The sequence below is a fragment of the Microtus oregoni genome, unplaced genomic scaffold, assembly GCF_018167655.1.
Source record: "Microtus oregoni isolate MIOR12 unplaced genomic scaffold, Mior012 000003F_ref0000135, whole genome shotgun sequence".
Classification (NCBI taxonomy): domain Eukaryota; kingdom Metazoa; phylum Chordata; class Mammalia; order Rodentia; family Cricetidae; genus Microtus; species Microtus oregoni.
Window position 1 is genome coordinate 39,419,243 of NW_024543062.1, and position 20,232 is coordinate 39,439,474.

Below are 20,232 nucleotides of genomic sequence, written 5' to 3' on the forward strand. Positions count from 1 at the left end.
AAAAAAAGATTAGGTTGGGTTTAAAATCTGTTTTGTTAGATATTGCAATTGCTCTATCAGCTTACCCCTTAGGTCCACTTATTTGAAATATTTTTTTCCACTCTTTTACCCTGAGATGATGTCTATCCTTGATGTTAATGTGTGTTTCTTGGATCCTGTTTTTGCACCCATTCTTTTAGAATGTGTCTTTGCGGGGTGGGCAAAATTGGGGCCATTAGTCTTGAGAGATATCAATGAGCACTGTTTGTTTCCTATAAATTGGTTGGTTGTATTTGTTTATGTGTTTTCCCTTTTTGATTTGCTGGCCAGGAATTACTCATTTCTTGTGGTTTTTTGGTTGTTTTCTTTGGGTTGGAGTTTTCCTTGTGTAAGGCTGGATTTGTAGATATTACTTAAATTTACTTTTATCATGGAATGTCTTACTTTCATCATCCATTTGATTGAACGTTACCTGGGTATTATAAAATATTGTGGAATATTCTCCCCAGTATGACATCTGTGGTCTCTTGGAGTCTGTAGAATATCTGTCCAGGCAGGCCCTTCTGACTTTTAAAGTTGAGAAAATTCTAGTGTAATTTTAATAGGTCTGTCTTTATATGTTACTTGGTCTTATTGCCTTGCAGCTTTTAGTATTCTTTCTTTGCTATAGATCTTCAGTTTATTTAGTGTAATTATGCACTCACATGTTGTGTGACACTTACTCTTTTAGCTATTTTGGGGCAGACCACCACCCAGCTTCTGAGTAAATCACAGTCAGATATTCTTAGTTGTGAATGCCTGGCCTTAGCTTGGCTTGTTTCTTGCCAGATTTTTTTTTAACTTAAATTATCCTCCCTACCTTTTGTCTCCAGAATTTTATCTTTATCTATTTCTGTATACCTTTCTTTACTTCTTTCTCATGCTTTGCTGTGTGTCTGGGTGGCTGGCCCTTGGTGTCCTCCTCTCTTTGTTCTCTAGCTCCCTCTCTTCCTTATTTCTCCTTCTATTCATACTCTTTTCTTGCCAGTCCCACCTATCCTTGCTCCTACCTTGCTATTGGCCATTCAGCTCTTTATTAGACCATTAGGTGCTTTAGATAGCCAAAGAATCACAGTTTCACAGAGGTAAACAAATGAGCACAGACAAAAGCAACACATCTTAAAATAATATTCCCCAACATGACAGGACTTTCTTTTCTGGTCCAGCATTTTTGGTGTTTTGTATTTTTATTGTATATTTACAGCCATCTCTTTCTTTAGGTTAAGGATGCTTTCATCTATGACTTTGTTGAAAATGTTTCCATTACTTTTGACTTGCAGTTCATCTCCTTCCTCTATTTATACTGTTCTTAGATTTTGTCTTTTCATAGTGTACCAGATTTTCTAAATGGTTGTGCCAGAAGATTTTTAGAGTTAACATTTCTTTGAAAGAGATATCTATTTCTTCTATCATTATTTCAGTGCTTAAGATTCTCTCTTCCATCTCATGTATTCTGTTGTTGATGCTTGCCTCTCAGCCGTCTGTTTATAACTTTTTCATTTCCACATTTTCCCTCAGTTTAGATTTTCTTTATTGATTATATTCCAACTTTTAGGTCTTAAATGATTCTATTAATTTGTTCCCAGTGTTTGTTTTGTTTTCATAGATTTCTTTAAGAGATTTTATTTCCTTCCTCTTGAAGAACCTCTACGGGCTCTTTTAATGTCTTTTTCTTATTCTTCAGCTATGTCGCAGCACTCAGGTCCTGTTGTTGTAGGCTTGCTGGGCTCTGGTGGAGACATTGTCCTGGCTGTTATTCATTGTAATTTTATGCTGGTGCATAGGCATCTGGGTTGGAGAAGATTAAAATTCTGGGTGCTGATATCCAGTCTTGTCTCTATTGGGTGGGTATTTTGTCTTTGATTTGTGTTGTCTTCTCTAGTTCTTAGATGATTGTAGTAGCTGTGTGATGCCTATTAGGGAATTCTTCTTTGTATCCTGGTATATGAGGCCACAATGAGTTTTAGATAACATGTGGTTCAAGGTACTTGGAGCTGACACTTAGGAATGAGGATGGGCTAGTATAGAGGAGTTGAGGGGGCTCAAAAGTGGAAGGAGAATTATGTGTTCCACTAGGATCTGTTTAGTCTTCTGGGAATGGGGGAAGAAAGTGAGGAGAGGAATCCTGTGTTCTGCTATAGAGATAGGTGGTCATTAGTCTTTGAGATTAGACTTGAAGAATGGAAACAGGTGAAAATCTACAGTTAGCCTATCTGCTTCTTAGGCAGGAGTGGCATGCAGGTTCCCTAAGAGTGAGTGCTGGATTTGGGAAGGGAAACTAGAAGCGGGGAGGTCTTTATGATTCACTGGAGGTGGGGGTGAGGGAAGAGAGGCCTCAGCAGCAGCAGGTATTCTGCTATAGAACTGGGGGTGAGATGGGGTGTTTGGAAGAGTTTAGTCAATTGCTTCTTGCAGTAGAGATGGAAACAAAGCAGACAGAGATGCAGAAGGAGAGATACAGTTCCACCCACCCCAAAAAAGGGAAGTTAAAATTTACAGTTAATTTCATCAGTGATGTTATTAAAGATAAGTATCATCCACAGATACACATGACAATCACACAAAAGTTTGATTGTATGGTATAAGATGTTGGTGTAGTCAGCTACCTATATATATATAAATGGGCTCCCACGTAAAACAAATGCTTAAAATTAATGGCGGAAGCTCAGGACGAAGAAGGGAGGATGAAAAATTATTCCAAGTCATATGAAGAGAGAATTGGGATAGCATGTTGCCATTTTTTTTTTTGGTTTTTCAAGACAGGGGGGGGTTCTCTGTAGCTTTGGTGCCCGTCCCAGAACTAGCTCTTGTAGACCAGGCTGGCCTCGAACTCCCAGAGATCCGCCTGCCTCTGCCTCCCGAGTGCTGAGATTAAAGGCATGCGCCACCACCGCCTGGCCTGCATGTTGCTATTCTTAATGATACAAAATAACATAATAAAAATTAAGAAATTATAGTAGTATGAAAATTATACTATGAAAGAGAATCCTCAATGTCAAGGTCTTATGCTGGAAATAGACAGGAAGAGGGGTCTATTTTTTGTGTGATAAAGTATTTTGAGGTGCATTAAATTTATCTACAAAGTCTAAAAAGCAGTCATGGTGGGGATACAAGGAAATTAAATCAGTGATTAGTTGTGACCTGAAACCAGTAAAAGGTTGTTGCACATTTTTCTGTGTACAATGAAGCACTGACATAATCTCCTGTGGGTTAACCCTTTTGTGTTCAAGAGTAAACTTTCTGGATGACTAATATGGCCTAACCCAAAATCATCATGTCCTCCTGAAAGACTCACCTGGAATCCCCAAATACTTGCACCAGCCATTGAATACCACTCATTTTTCTTCCAAAAGTATTCCTTATAAAAACGACCTTCACTGTTGGGCCTGGCAGATATAGCCAACCACCAACCAGTCCTTCTGCTTGCAATTACATAAACTCCTGTGGGTCATGATCCTTTCTTTCTGACATACATACATCTACATAAGTGTATGTATGTCTATATACATGTGTGTATTCATATTCTATATGGACTCAATAAGCCTATTTATATTAGAGAAACTTTGATCTTGAGAGTTTGGGCTTTTAATGCATGGAGGGAATTATTTTAGAGTGAGTTTGAAGGGATGGAGACTCATTAAGAGCTTTCTATGTCAACTAAGAATGTGTCTATGTGATGTCAGCTAAATCTATAGTGACACCACACCAATAGAACAAAGCAACTCATACACCCATAGCATCCATCCCTTAGTAGATCATATCGATCCAGTGGATGTAAACAATGAGAAATTCCTACCTACAAGGGTAAGAGATTACTTCCTTTAGAAGGGAGCAAATGTTGGTGCCACTAGCTGACAGAGAAGCAGCCCTTCTCCAGCAGGCCTCTTTGCTTACGGTCTGCCTTGCCTTTGGCCAGATGAAACCAGCCAGTAAACTGAAGACTGATACTGTGAGTCAAAATATTTTCCCCTCCTTTAAATAGTCCCTTCAGGGATTTGTAGAGCAGCAAATATGTGTGATTAGCACAGCCTATGATGAGTTCCTTTCACAGATATATCACATCTGACTTTTAACAGCAATAACAGGCTTCCTAATGCTTACTAAAAAGCAAACGTCATAGTTTCTAAGATTGCCCACAAATCAGGACAAGGACATTGAAACGGCCAGATCATGATTCCAAAATAGGTGCTACTAATGTATTCAGGACTCTAATGGAAAAGCAGACAAGATGTAGAAACAGATAGGTGTGTCTAAGCTGAGATGGAAATGTGAAAAAAACTATAAAAAATAATAACTGAAATAAAAACCACTGTAGGCCAGGAAAAGAATTGCGCCCATCTATGCAGCCCTCATAAGCCTGGGCCTTTTATTCCCAGCTTCCTAAGCATTAAGTCAGGGGAAATATTAGTCAGGGTGATGGAGGAAGGAATTTAGAGCAAGAAAGGCTAGTCTTTTGGGCTAAGACAGAAGGCACTTCATCTGAGCTCACGCTGTCCCTGCACCAGCTGCACTGCACTTTGATTAGGCTCTGTTACCAGGAAAATTGATGGAAGGGAAGTACAGAGCACAAGAGCTCTCTCTAATGAAGCATTTCATAACTGCTGCTTCCACACTGTCTGGGCATATTACACCGTCAATTGTGTGCCTCCCTCTTATTACCTCTAATTGCTGCACAGAGAATGATGCTGACCACTGCAGAGCAGCCACTAAGCCTACGAAGGTAGGGCCAAGAGCAGTTAATCGTTTATTAGGGCCGTTGCAAAATCTTGAGAGAAGAATCAATTTCTCTGTAACTATCTGCCTGATAGCAGCAAAGGGCGCTCAGGCTTTTGAATAGTAAATAAAGGCCTCCCAAGGACAGATCGTTAATTCCTCATTGAAACTTGCCCTTTACAGTAAGTTGTTTTTCATGAGGGACTGTTCATTGTCACACACTTCCCAGCTCACAAATGAATTCTGAAAGCTAGATTCCAGTGTCCTAAGGATATTCTTAATTCTTGCCTTACCCATATTTAAGGCCATATGAGAATGGTAACAAGAAGCTCCAGGGCAGCTGCTCTTCTCTTCCATGATTGTCTTTGTGTTTCAGATGGACATCTTCATGTGTGTTTTACTCTGAAAATGATTCATAGAAATAGAGAGGAACCCTGTGCCCAGCACTTACCTCTCCAGCTGGAGCTTTGCGAAAGGAGCAGCGTTTTCAAGCACGGAGTAAAAAGGTCACTGTAAGAAGGGCCTTTCCCTTTACTTTAGTGAGTCTTAGTGTTTTGGAGTCCAGGACTCCTGCAAATCTGTTGAAAACTCTAGAATATTTCTTGAGACAAAGCACATGAACACAAATTTATGCAAAGTGCCACCCTGGCCACAGGGACAGCTTTGCTGGAAGTTTGAGAGAGTTCTTAAAAGATCACCTGCTGTAAGGGCTAAGCTCCTGTCCCACGTGATCCTCTGTATTACTGCTTCTTTAGCTGCTTCCATGAGGAATCATTTCTTCACTCTCCAAGGAATGGTGGGAACATTTTTCATGGAACTCAGCCCAGGCATTCTTTCCTCTCATGGCCATAAAGGTGAAGGGAATTAATTTGTCTTATTATCTGAGGTGACTACCTGCTCATTTTGTCTGTTCCTTTAATTCTCAAATATTTGGGCTTTCATAATCACAGTCATCCACAGCTCAATACTGATATATTCTCAGCAGCAATGATCTCTGTTTAGTCTTCCAGTTTAGTCTTCTTCTTCCATACTCTGCTGTCCCCTGGTGCTTGCAGCCTTCCTAATGACGTGTACAATGTAGCATGAGGGCAGATACCCTGCAATCAGGCCCTGGGAACATGGGAAGCAGCTTGGATCTTAGCTTCTCACCCGTCAGGTGTTACCCACTCAAATCACTCTACTCAAAGAACTTGAACTTGCCAAAAAGTCACTCTCCTCTGTGCATCTTGAAAGGAAATGAAAGCTCATGGCTCCTGCATGTGGAAACACTCAAGATTGCCTTCTGGAAGAATATCTGAGAAGGCTGAGATTTTCCACTACCCACACGTTCTTTGGAGACTGCCTGTATTAAAAAGAATCTTGCTCAACTTTGGAAGCCTCATGAGATAGCATCATATTCCTTTATGAAACAGTCCACTAAAAGTCTGGGCCAGCGAGAGTATGTGGGAAGAATATGTAATAATAGCAACAAGAAAAAAAAGCCCTTTTTATATTATGACCCAAATTTTCACTTCTAGTCACAGTATTAGCCACAGTTAAGAGACATAGAGATGTCTGTGGTATGAAAAGTTCTGTGCCCATTAGAAGGAATGTCGTCTTGCTAGACACTGGCCAAGCAAAACAGAGACTGATGAAGTAAAACACCAGCTCTCAAGAGATGGATTTAATAGATTTCTCTGGAAATGTTAGAAGTGAGAAGAAATTCTGCACAGGAAGACAGCATCTTACTCCTCTGGACATAGCCTGGATGAAGAATCATGTATCTTCTGGGAAATGCTGGAAGACCCAGCCATCCTGGAGGGTTCCAGTGCACACATCACAAATGTACAAAGTGCTTGCTGAACTAGGTGAAACATTAGAGATCGTTACATGGGTTTTACCAAAGATTTCAAAAGGATATTAACTACTATGGAAATATCAACTAATCACTGTATTAGGGTTCTCTAGAGGAAGAGAACTAGTGGTATGTGTGTCTGTGTGTGTGTGTGTGCACGCGCACGTGTGTGTGTCTGTGTGTGTGTGTAAATCAGCTTTGAAATCCAGTGTGTGTGTGTGTATTGTAATCTTTATAATCCAGTGTGTATATGTGTATGTGTTTATAAAGTCAGGTTTATACTTGTGTGTGTGTTTCTTTAAAATAGTGGCAACAGCAGGTCACAAAATTATACCTAAGAGTTGAAACCTGGTGATTAAATTAGTCATAAAGACTGAGTGACTCAGCAGCAATTGGCGTATTCCCTCAATACTTGTTTCTTACTTGGGGAGAGGAGTAACACTTTATCCTTTCTCAGTCCACAGGCTGTGTGTCTCAGCAGCTCCAATCTGGTTCCAGAAACTTGTAAGGCTCCCAGAGAGCACTGGTACCTAGTCCACGAGGAAAGCTTGAAAATGCTTGGTCTGGCACCAGTGAAGGAATCGGCAGTAGCAGCAGAAACTACAAAGAAAACCATCACCAGGAAAAGAGAAAAGGCCAAGCCAGTTAAAACTTAGGTGATCTTCCTTCTGCCATGCCCTTCGTATATGGACTGCCATCAGAAGTTGCTGCCATAGTCTAGACATATCTTCCTGTATTGACCCACTACAACTGATGCTCCCCACTCAGGTGATTCTAATTTGTGGCTAGTTGATATGAAACCAACTCATAATAGTCACCGAGTGTAAGGCAAAACCCATCTTGTTGAGAATTATATCTGAACCACATAAGCCTAAACCTGAGTGGGAATTATAGAGCAATATCAGCTGGGAAAGATGCAGGATGAGCTCACAGAGACACCGATCCTTTACTAACAAGGACAAAGCAGCTGAGAATTATAATCACTCTGGACCCTGAGGCAGGCTATTTCCTAAGCCACCCTCTGCTTTATCTATTCATACCCGATATGCTATTGATTTCCTTTGTGGCCAGATATAATGTGGAAAGAGTGCAAACCAAGCAAAGTTATATGACAAAGAATAATTGACTCCAGTGATTAAATGTTAAAACAGTCAGATCTGAGACCAGGAAGACAGAATATTCCCAGTGAAGATGGAAAGAGCAAAGTGAGATTACTTAGGCAACACTGTTATCTACGCATCGCTTCAAAGTCAGTACATTCGGAGCCCATTTCATCCACCACATAAAAACAGAACGGAGAGTTTATAAGATTCTGTGGAATTATTTGCGGGAATTTATACCAGTATGCAAATGTATGTAAATTTCTTTACTATTTAAACTCACATAAAGTCATTAGCTATATACTTTATTCACCTTTAACTGTTGTACGCAGTCATTTAAGTTCATTCTAGGACTAATTGTTATGTATATGATATGTGTGTGATTCTGGGAATAAAACTGTGGCAAAACTATAACAGCATCCAGTTCTTATAAACCTTCATAAGGAATCAGTTAATGGTGTCTGTAAGTCTCATTTTCTGAAAAGAACAAATGATACCTCCAGGAGTATTTGAAATTACTGATCCTTTAATATTAAATATAATGCTTCTCATTCTGAAATGTGTATACATGCTTTCTGACAAACAGATTTTGGAAATAGTTTAATAAAATATATTTGTTATTTTAGAAAAACAAGTTCTAGAAATCACATGTTTGACCTGCTAACATATGGAGCTGAACTAAAACTATCCCTTTAATTTTCAACAGAGGTCCATTAATTCTTAATTTAGCTGTGTTTCAGTACAACAAATGTACATACACACATGTCTCTCAAAACAGATCCAGGTCTGCCAAATTGTCTCATCATTTCCCTTCTCTTCCGTCCGCGCTGCATGTGTGAAAACAAGGCTTTCTAAACTGCTACAGCCTATGCTCTAGGCCACAAAGAATTTAAGTACTTCAATGCTTCCAGTTATCATTCTGCTAACAAATGCTTCAACATCAAAGAGGGTGATATCTGGATCTTCTCTTGCCTATCAAAGTCTGATCTTTGGAGACGCTGTTTATGTAATGCTGCCTCCCATCAGATTGGCTGTGAGAGCACAGAATCCATTTTATCCCTCAAATGTTAAATTATTTTCTTGGAAAAATAGTGGGTTATTTAACTTATAGTGGATACAGGCCACTAAAGATACTTCATTTGTAATTAGAATTTGTATAAAAATACTTCATACAGTTAGAAGCTCTCATAACATATTTACAAAACTCAATTACAAAAATAAATCCTTAGAAAAAGTTATTAATGGAGATCAGACCTTTGTCAGTTGCAGGGTTGGTGAAGATCCTCTCCCAGTCAGTGGGTTGCCTTTGTGTCTTAGTGACAGTGTCCTTTGCTTTACAGAAGCTTCTCAGTCTCAGGAGGTCCCATTTATTCAATGAGGTCCTTAATGTCTGTGCTGCTGGGATTATATGTAGGAAGTGGTCTCCTGTGCCCATGTGTTGTAGAGTACTTCCCACTTTCTCTTCTATCAGGTTCAGTGTGTTCGTACTGATATTGAGGTTTTTAATCCATTTGGACTTGAGTTTTGTGCATGGTGATAGATATGGATCTATTTTCGTTCTAAAAAAAACAAAGAAAAACATATAGGCATCCTCCTGAATATTAACCTTCAGCAGGCGATGAAAGGACACAGAGACAGAGACCCAAATTGGAGCACCGGACATAAACCTCAAGGTCCAAATCAGGATCAGAAGGAGAGAGAGCACGAGCAAGGAACTCAGGACCGCAAGGGGTGCACCCACACACTGAGACAATGGGGATGTTCTACTGGGAACTCACCAAGGCCAGCTGGCCTGGGTCTGAAAAAGCATGGGATAAAACCAGACTTGCTGAACATAGCGGACAATGAGGACTACTGAGAACTCAAGAACAACGGCAATGGGTTTCTGATCCTACTGCACGCACTGGCTTTTTGGGAGCCTAGGCAGTTTGGATGCTCAACTTACTAGACCTGAATGGAGGTGGGGGTTCCTTGGACTTCCCACAGGACAGGGAACCCTGATTTCTTTTCGGGCTGAGGAGGGGGGGGGCTTAATTGGGGGAGGGGGAGGGAAATGGGAGGCGGTGGCGGGGAAGAGACAGAAATCTGTAATAAATAAATAAATTTAAAAAAATAAAAAAAAAACCATCAAAAAAGTTATTAATGGGAATCCATTTCTTGGGAAGGCCAATATCAATACTTTTAGAAATTATGTACTATGTTCTTGACAAATGTTTCTAATGCTGCCATTACCAAGCATAATGTAGGCACTATGGATAACTTGCTTACTATCTCCTCTCAGTAATAAGTGAGCTAGCATACTATCCTAACAAATTCTAAGATTTTAGAATATTAACTTAAAATACAGCACATTAAATGCCTTTTAATGTTTTCTCTAACTTTAACTTAAAGGTTTCTTTCTTACTATACAGTATTAATATTAATTAATAATTATTTAAATAATATTAACTTTATTTCCATTTTGGAGTGAATAATAACTAAAGTTTGAATACTTTAGTCTGGATTCTAATTTTTAAGCACATAAATTAATGGTTTCCAAAAATAAGTGGATGCTATGAGAAATAAGCAAAATGCCCTTAGCCATGTGTCAGTCCCAGTGTAACGGCATGCCATCATACAGACACATGGCTACACAGTCATACCCGTGTAACAACACAGTACACTAATGTCCTCCTTAAGAAGGTGACACACTATGCTGCCTTGGAACAAACCACTGTCCCTCAGTTCAGATGTTCGACAAACATTTCTCTGGACAAAAGTGATTCCTCACCTGGGGTGAATGTTTTCCCTCAAGGTTGCCAAGGAAAAAGTGGATGTTTGTGTCCTTTCTTGTTATGTTCCCCTCTCCATTTACACAGCAGTCTACCTGCATCTCTGACTCTGTTATTCTCACTGCATCTCTCCATGTGATTCTGATCTCTGTTGCCCTTTTAAACCAGGTTGAGAAATGTTTATGACCACAACAAGCCACCTAGTTGGTCCAGAATACTCTCCCTATCTAGAATTCAATTGATGTAACCTTGTTTCTATCTTCAAACTTTAGTTCACTTTTGTTGTATCAAGGAGAAAAATTACAGATTTGGGGATTAAGATATAAGTATCCTATCAAAGGAAATATAAGTCTAGAAATGGGTAGCAGAGAAAACTAAGGAGAGAATAAAAATAATTGTTTAACTTTTTGTAAACTTCCCACATCTAAAATATCATGATTTCTCTCATGTTTGATATTACATACATTATCAAATCTTTTCAGAAGCTAGGTCATGTGTTCATTACTATATAATGAAATTGCAGCTGTCAGGTAGATATCGGTAGCTGCTACATGTCACCACAGGGCCTTATTAACCTTAGTGCTGCTTGTAAAAGCTAAACAGCAGAACCAGGCAGTGGTGGCTCATGCCTTTAATCCCAGCACTCAGAAGACAGAGGCAGGCGGATCTCTGTGAGTTTGAGGCCAGCCTGTTCTACAAAAGCTAGCTCCAGGACAGGCTCCAAAGCTACAGAGAAACCCTGTCTCAAGAAACCAAAAATAACAACAATAATAATAAAGTTGAACAGCAGACTGGAACAAAAATTGAGAAAGTCACATTAATTTTTAAAATAGAGAGGATCAAATAATTTTAAAATAAAAGACTTATGCTGTAACAAACTGGACAAGCCCAGGTATACACCTTGGCTGATAGGTTCTAGCATCATCTCATGCTTGATCTCCACTTCAGTTGCTATTCTCTTGCCCTTCTCATAGTCCCCACTGTGGTGATCTTTTGTTCGTGAACAAATGAAACTTGCCTGAAGATCAGAGTATGGAGCTAAGCCACTAGTTAGTCATAAAAGCCAGGCAATGGTGGCACACCTCCACACCTTTAATCCCAGCACTTCGGAGGCAGAGGCAGACTTATTTCTGTAAATTCAAGGTCAATCTAGGCTACACAAGATTGATCCAGTCTAAAAGAGAAACAGAACTAGGTGGTGGTGGCTCACACCTTTAATCTCAGTACAAGGGAGTCATGTGTCTTTAATCCTAGCCCTAGGGAGGAGGAGACAGAAAGGGATATGGCTGGGCTGAGAGAGGAATATAAAGTGGAAGGAGATTGGAATTCAAGACATTGATTCTGAGGATTTTTAGAGGCAGGACTGGCTCATTCTGTTTGAGGATTTGTAGAGACAGGAGCTCACTCCATTAGGTTTGAGGATTCTGTAGTGGTAAGAAGTCTCTCTAGTGAGTGGCTCCTTCTCTGATCTTTCAGCATTTATCCCATTGTCTGACCCTGGGTTTTTTTTTAATTAATTTATTAAAGATTTCTGCCTCCTCCCTGCCACCACCTCCCATTTCCCTCCCCCCTCCTCCGATTAAGTCCCCTTCCCTTGTCAGCCCGAAGAGCAATCAGGGTTCCCTGTCCTGTGGGAAGTCCAAGGACCACCTGCCTCCATCCAGGTCTAGTTAGGTGAGCATCCAAACTGCCTAGGCTCCCACAAAGCCAGTACGTGCAGTAGGATCAAAAACCCATTGCCATTGTTCTTGAGTTCTCAGTAGTCCTCATTGTCCTCTATGTTCAGTGAGTCCGGTTTTATCCCATGCTTTTTCAGACCCAGGCCAGCTGGCCTTGGTGAGTTCCCGATAGAACATCCCTATTGTCTCAGTGTGTGGGTGCACCCCTTGCGGTCCTGAGTTCCTTGCTCGTGCTCTCTCTCCTTCTGATCCTGATTTGGACCTTGAGATTTCAGTCCGGTGCTCCAATGTGGGTCTCTGTCTCTGTGTCCTTTCATCGCCTGATGAAGGTTAATATTCAGAAGGATGCCTGTATGTTTTTCTTTGGGTTCACCTTCTTATTTAGCTTCTCTAGGATCACGAATTATAGGCTCAATGTCCTTTATTTATGGCTAGAAACCAAATATGAGTGAGTACATCCCATGTTCCTCTTTTTGTGACCCTGGGTTTTTAATATAAGACTAATTAGACTTCACATTACCCTGGTTTACTTAGGATATTTCTTTTGTGTTTACTGAGTTGTTTAAAACTTAGTGTTGGGCATGGAGATATGACTCAGCTGTTAAGATCACTTACTGCTCTTACAAAGAACCCAGGTTCATTTCCGAGCTCCTGTATCAGGCGTCATCACAAATATCTATAACTCTAATTTCAGAGAATCCAAACCCTTTCTGAGGCTCTGGACATTAAACATCACACAGTACATATACGTAAATGCAGGCTAATATCGGAAGCACATGAAATTTAAAAACAAATAAATAAAATATTTAAATATATGCAAGGTTTTTATTCCTACAAATAGTAGTAATCTATAGATTATATTGTAATACTTAAAAATTGAGCACTGCACTCTACTTAAAAAGCTCATTAGGTGTCACTTCTCTAAGGGTGGAAGGATTGGAAGAGTGGAGCTGATAAATCAGGCAGACTAAAGTCTCATGTAATAGTAACTTTATTCAGAGCCTCGGACAATTTATACTCTGAGGATTAAAGAAGGCAACATAAGGTTAAGTTCTCATAAGGTCAAACTGTATACAATCTCAAGGATAAGACACACGTGACAAAATTGTGTGTTTTCATAGAGGCATCTACAGAACAATTTAAACAGTTTAAACTGCTCACAAATCAGTAAGCAATGCTGAGTACTGTGAAGCAGACTCATGCCTACCTGCTACACCTGGGAGGAGCATAAATCCCAATTCTAAGGTCGTTCTGTGTTCAGAAGAAAACTGAGATCACAAGACTTGTCTTGTTTTCCTGGAGTGCTCTCACAAGCACTCAGAACTTGCCCCAAATTGCCCCATTCCTGGACCATGTTTCACAACTAGGTTGTTTTAGGTACTGCACATACAGCTCATTGTCCCTATCAGTTTTACGATATTCAGTTGCATAATCCTACCTCCCTTGATTACCTATTCTCCTGCTTCTGAAGTAGCCAGCCCTCAACATCTGTAATAATTCTGTTTTTACATAAGGTGTGGGATGGGTATATATGGATATACCAGTGTCTGATATGTGTTCTCTTTTTTATAAGTAGGGACTGTTCTTGGGATGTGATATCGTTTTCATTGAATGAAGATCTGTGTACACCGCAGTTTTGTTTAGTCTCTCTAGACTTGTCAGGCATTGGATGCCCCTTGAGATGTGATAAGAATAACTGCCTCTTTAAAATTGAATTTCTCTTTCTTGTGCATGGTTCACAGTCTTCTTGAAAGTATAATCTCCAAAGTGGACGCTCTGATTAGCCTGAATCCAAGAGGTCATGTAGGAACAAGACGTTAGGTAGTCCTCTTCAATGAATATATCTATTACTCTCTACTTATCGTCTACATCCAAATATATGCCAATTGTTCAGGAAAATATTGAATGTGCATGCACACACACACACACACAGAGAGAGAGAGAGAGAGAGAGAGAGAGAGAGAGAGAGAGAGACAGAGACAGAGAGACAGAGAGAGAGAGAGAGAGAGACAGAGAGACAGAATCTGAGCTACAGTTTTGTCCCCAAAAGGACACTTCTGTTGCCAGTTCATACACAAGTACAAGGTGATAAATGTCTTTCTCGGCTTCCCAGAGCTTTACAGTTCAAGTATGTGTTTATCTGTTCTGTTTTAGCTTTGGAAATTAAATCAGATCAGAGTTGTGTCATCATAAAAATTAAGAAGCTTCAAATATACCATCTGTATTTTGGACTAGCTTCTCACTTTTAGCATGAAGTGGGTACATTCTTTTAAAACTAAAATTTATTGTTTAATATTGTGAGGACCTAAGCAAGGAGATTAGCAGAAAATTCTCCTCTGAAAAAACAAGCTAATCTTAGAATGAACACAATAGAAGAATTCTTCTAAAGATAACAACTCCACTATGTCCAAGAGAATTGAGTTACCATATTTTAACAATGCATAGTTTATGATTTCTTTACTATTACAATTACCATTTCTTACTATGTAGTATCTCTTAAGTTCTTCCTAGGGCCCTTGAAGAAGATATTATCATTTGTTTAATTTTAAAATACAGGCTCACTTGACTCATGGGTGATTTTGAGAGTGAAAATTTAACCACCTTATAAATAAAGGGTCAGAACTTTTCTCAGCATGAAGCGTTTTTAAAACATACTTGTGTTTCAATACATGTATGTTTACTTCCTGCACACCCTTCCCTAGCAATCCTAATAGAAAGCGCATATAACCATTTAATCTTTTCTCTTTGGGGTATTAAATCTTAAAACCCCAATTATTCTTTAGAAAATTTACTCCTCTAATCTCCTTTTATTTATTACCCTTAAAACAATTCAAGTTTTGTTTTATAGACGTTTCCCAGCTAAAAGCTTGGTAAAATTTGAGTAATTTTCTGCTGAAGGATTATAACAGGCCAAAATCAGTGTTTGTATTTCTCTTTGTAAACTCCAAGAGATTACCTTTCCCTATCCAATGGCAGTGTTGGCAGAAATAAGTTTTTCTGCAGCACAGATGACTGTCCTTACTTTTTGCTTTGGTGGTTTTCACAGATGTCGTCCCTCAGTCTATAGAGCCCACCTGGCTGGGACACTATCTTCATTTCCAAAGCCATCCATTTGACACATTTTTGTGGTTTCTATTGTCCTGGAATTCTTTTTATATCCCTAGCAGGCCTTGAAGTCATACATTCTTCCTGACTCAGCTTACCATGTGCTGAGATGTCAGTTAATTTTCTTTCTTTTGCCCTTTCTTTCTTATTTTTTAAAGGAAAATCTGCACAATCCTGAATATTAACTATTATTTTAAACTTAGTCTATTAACAAACTTAACTCAACCCACAAAGTCTGTTTTGCTTTATGAAACAAAAAACAATGACAGTAACATGAAAATCCTGGAACTGCTCTTAGCCTTGGAAATCTGACAGTCAACCGAACAAAGTCTTTATCTTCATGGAATGTTGTTGTTGTCTAGTCATTTCTTATCTTTTTATTGAAAATATATTTTTTTCACATAATAAATTCTGATTAACGTTTTCCCTCTCTACTCCTCCCAGTTCCTCCTCACTTCCTGTCCTTCTATATCACTCCATCTAGGTCTCTCACTAAAAAATAAATAGGCTTCAAAGGAATAACTGTAGACAAAATTAAATAAAAACTAACACACTGAAACTGGTCAGAGAAAACAAAAGGAAAAGAGTTCAAGGGAAGGCATGAGGAAGAGTAACTCACTTGTTTGCACACTCAGGAATCCCATAAAAGAAATATTGCCACTGTTGTCTTTGACTCTTGGGACACTTTTTCTCCTGCTGGGTTGCCTAGCCAGGTCTTGATGTGAGGGGCTTTGCCTGGTGTTATTGTACACTGTTGTGCATTGTTCACCTGATGTCCCCAGGAGGCCTATTCTTTGCAGTGGGGGAGACACATACATACATGCAAACATACATACATACATACATACATACATGTGGAAATACACACACACCACTTGTTTCATACTGGGTCAAGAGGAACTGGCTATTGACAGCACATCTACCCCATATAGCTTACCTATGGCTGGCTTAATTTTCTACCACTGTAATAATTTGATACTTGGTTGATAGTGATATTGTTTTTTCTCACAAGAACTAAATGACTTATCAAGAATAAAACACACCCAAATTATTGTTAAGGAAAAAATTTTAAATTTCCCAGGATTGACAACTTTGTATAAAATGTAAGATGCTGGCTTGGTCCACAAAACAAGAGTGGTTTCAAGTTCTACTACTATGCATAATGTCCCAAGGTTGGTCTACCCATAAGTCAATAGCAGTGAGATCTCTGTCCTAGGAATTTCACTAGGCTTTCCCTAGGAGCCTTTTCATGTGGCTGGACTACACATACAGCATCGCTTCTATGTGATCCTTACTGAATATTATTTAATTCCTAATTAAGAGAATAAAAAAATAATGGTATTTCAAGAAACTTAGAGATAACCTTGCTTGGAGGTTTAGGATGAATATATCCTCAACAGAGATCTGCTTTTTTGATTTTCAAGAAATTAAGAATGGAATCATTTGATGCAAAGTGTTTCAGAATGTTGACTCGGAAGTTTAACTTTAAATAGGTACAGTGCATATATGGGGGAATGCTTGAGTGCCACTGAAAAGAAGCCAGTTCTTGGGAGGTTCAGTCCTGAAGAGAGCTGCCTGTGGCACTACTCACTGATTTTGCTGGGGAGGTAGCAGTTTTTACTGATGCCCATGAATTCTCTTTGCATTTGGACAGGATCATTTATTGCAAGTTTATTCAAGTTGTTTCAGGCTCACAACCAACATTATCTTCAAAAACAATGAATAACGGTTGGGCTTTATGTAGTAAGAAAACACAGAGGGTAAAGTGGAAGCCGAGAAGAGTCACACAAGTTCTGGTGGAGATGAAGCACTAAGGGCCGCATGGCCAAGGCTTAGGAAATATCCACAGAATCATCAAACCAGCATGTGAACGCGAATAAAAATAAAGTAAGATAGAGACAAGTGAAGGGAAAACGAGACAAAAATAAAGAACCTCTGCATTTTCTCATGACAGAAATCTAATTAGAGAAGAAATTGCAAACCATTAGTCAGATTGTTATGAACTGTGAAGCAATGCAGGGCAATGGGAGAAAGGGCCGTCAGTGTTCCACACACTGTGACCCAGTCACATAGGGTATGATAGAAATAACTTTCCTGGGACGAGCAGCTTGACCTTTATCTTCTCATTTGTGCTCACTGACCCAAACTGGAGATTTTACAATCAACCTTGAAACACTGGGGAAAAAAAAGACATTCTAAGTCTTTGCTGATTTGAATTAAAATGGTAGGAGTAGACAGACAGACCAACCAGAGCTTCATGTTGAACTATTTTGGTTGTTGTTGCTGTTGTTGTTTATTAGTGGGAAAGGACCAGTTTCTCAACTGTCTGTCCTTACTGATCAATTTTCCATTTTCTCCTCTTTCTTGAATGCTGCTATTTCCCTCACTGCTGTAACCTGCAAGCTCACCGCCTCCATAGCTAATAATAGCTGCCTGGCTTCTGTTATCTACTTGATCTACAAACTGCTTCCCTGACAGCAATATTTTCTTTTCCTCAGTATAGTCCAATAAAACTGACATTTGGAGAAGCAATTGGAAGGATTTCAGTAAAGGAAGCTCATATTTCCCATCCAAATCAGAAAAGGAAAAAATAAATAAAAGCACTTTAGAATTAAGAAAACTGTAAGGATTCTTCTGAGAAGTTTGTAGATGGAAAGAAAATGGATGGCTCCTAATATTCCCTAGCTATTTAATGGGTTGTTTGAAGCTCTCTTGGAATTACTTAGAAAAGACAGCTATTAAGATTCATGGTCCTTTCTAAACAATGCAGTATATGTGAGGTTTCTAACAACACCTAGGAATAAAATCAAGACCGTCCATGAGAGTGGAATCTCCAGGCAGGTATCAGGACAGTTTGATCACAAATCTTTATTCAGCATTTTAATTCTGGGTTGTGGTATTTAAGTGGCTTACCTCCAGACTTCTAGAATGAATCCTAAGGTTCTGATGAGTTCTATCCAGACCCACGTATTTTTCCTTGAAGACTGAAGTGCAATGCCTGTACTAGTTTCCTAAGGCACTTACAAAAGTTTCACAGAACAGTTAAGGGAAGACATAGGAAACATACTCTCTCACTGTTTTGTCGGAAAAATTTTCAAAACCCAGATGTTAACTGGACCATACTCCCTTCATCAGCTATACTAAAGATGTTCACAGGGCCACACTCCCTCGTCAGTTGTACAGAAGATGTTAGTAGGGCCATGTTCCCTTTATCAGCTGCAATGAAGATCATTTCTTGTCTCTCCACCTTCTAATAGTTGCTATGGCATGTATCCCTTAACTTCTGACTAAGTCTGTCCAGTTTCCTCTTCCATCTATGTCACATGGTACTCTAATTGATGTCCAAATTTTCGTTCTATTTCTAAGAAAGACACTGTACACTGCATTAAGGCTTGGCTGAATTGGATATGATCTCATTACAACTTGGTAACACAGACTCAATAATTTATAGTCCATTCTCATTTTCACAATTTTACCCTATTTACCAGCCTGAAAGTTTTCATAAAGATTTCAAATGCATGCCTTTTCTTCAGGAAGATATTAAAAATATATTAATAAATCTGAAAAGTAAATAAGTTGTGAGAAGACAAAGCTTAGACAACCATATTCATAACAATTTTCACGATATGAGGATCAAATCTTTTAGTTAAGTATTCTCATTTAAAACCAATTTACATAATTTATGAGGAACTATCTCACAAAGAAAGAACTCAGGAAGGTAAACAGAGCTGAATGAACAGTATGCAGAACAAACATGTGAGACTTCATGCTGGGCTGAGGAATTTTTCTACCATTACTCTAGGCAAAACCAATAGTAACAACAAAATGTATTTCTCACTCCATCTTGAAAGCTAGAAAAATTCTATTTTCTCAGTTATAAACAAACAAATCTCCATCACTCAAGAAAATTTGGTTATTTTATTTAAAAACTGAGTATAATTATGAAGCAATAATTTGCCTGCTGCTTTCATGCTTATAAAGACTTAACTTTCCCCTGCAGACACTCTCTATTGAAGACAGCTTCCATGACCTCTTGCCCATTTTCAGATATGCATGACTCAAAAATGTTAGATTTGCTTTGGCAATTCTGATTGTTTCTCTCATACTACCAAGGTATGCCTTATATATTTATATTGAAGTAAACTTGAATATTTTTTAATTTTAATAATTCAAAAAAGTTTTTATTTGCCACCTCAGGTGTTTATTATCTTAAAATTTTACGTCATTGCTGGGCAGTGGTAGCACACACCTTTAATCCCAGCACTCGGGAGGCAGAGGCAGGCGGATCTCTGTGAGTTCGAGGCCAGCCTGGTCTACAAGAGCTAGTTCCAGGACAGGAACCAAAAGGTACGGAGAAACCCTGTCTTGAAAATCAAAAAAAAAAAAAAATTAAATAAAATAAAAAATAAAATATTACATCATTATCTCTTTACAAAAATAAGAATTAAAGAATAATATAGACAAATGTTGTATTGTCCAACTAGATATGTTTTACATCAATTTTCCTGAGGAGCTCATTGACTCTGGACTGACAGCTGGGGAACCTTCATAGGACCAAACTAGGCCCTCTAAATGTGGACGACAGTTGTATGGATTGGGCAGTTTTGGGGCCATTGGCAATGGGATCAGAATTTATCCCTAGTGCATGAATTGGCTTTTTGGAGCTTATTCTCTATGGAGGGATAGTCTGGTTAGCCTAGATACAGGGGAGGGTCTTGGTTCTGCCTCAAGTGATGTGACAGGCATTCTTGACTCCCATTGAGAAGCTTTATGCTCTCTGAGGAATGGATGGGGGTGGGGAAGTGTGAGGAAACAGTGAGGGGAATGGGGAGAGTAAGAGGAAGGAAGGGAGAGGAAACTGGGATTTGTATGTAAAATTAAAAAAAATAAAGAAAAAAAACCACTAAAAATAATTGTGTTAATCTCTCAATGTCCTTAGGAGCATATCAACAAACCACTATGTCTCTTCATTCTCCTTATCAGAACTGTTTACCATACAGTCAAAGAGTTCA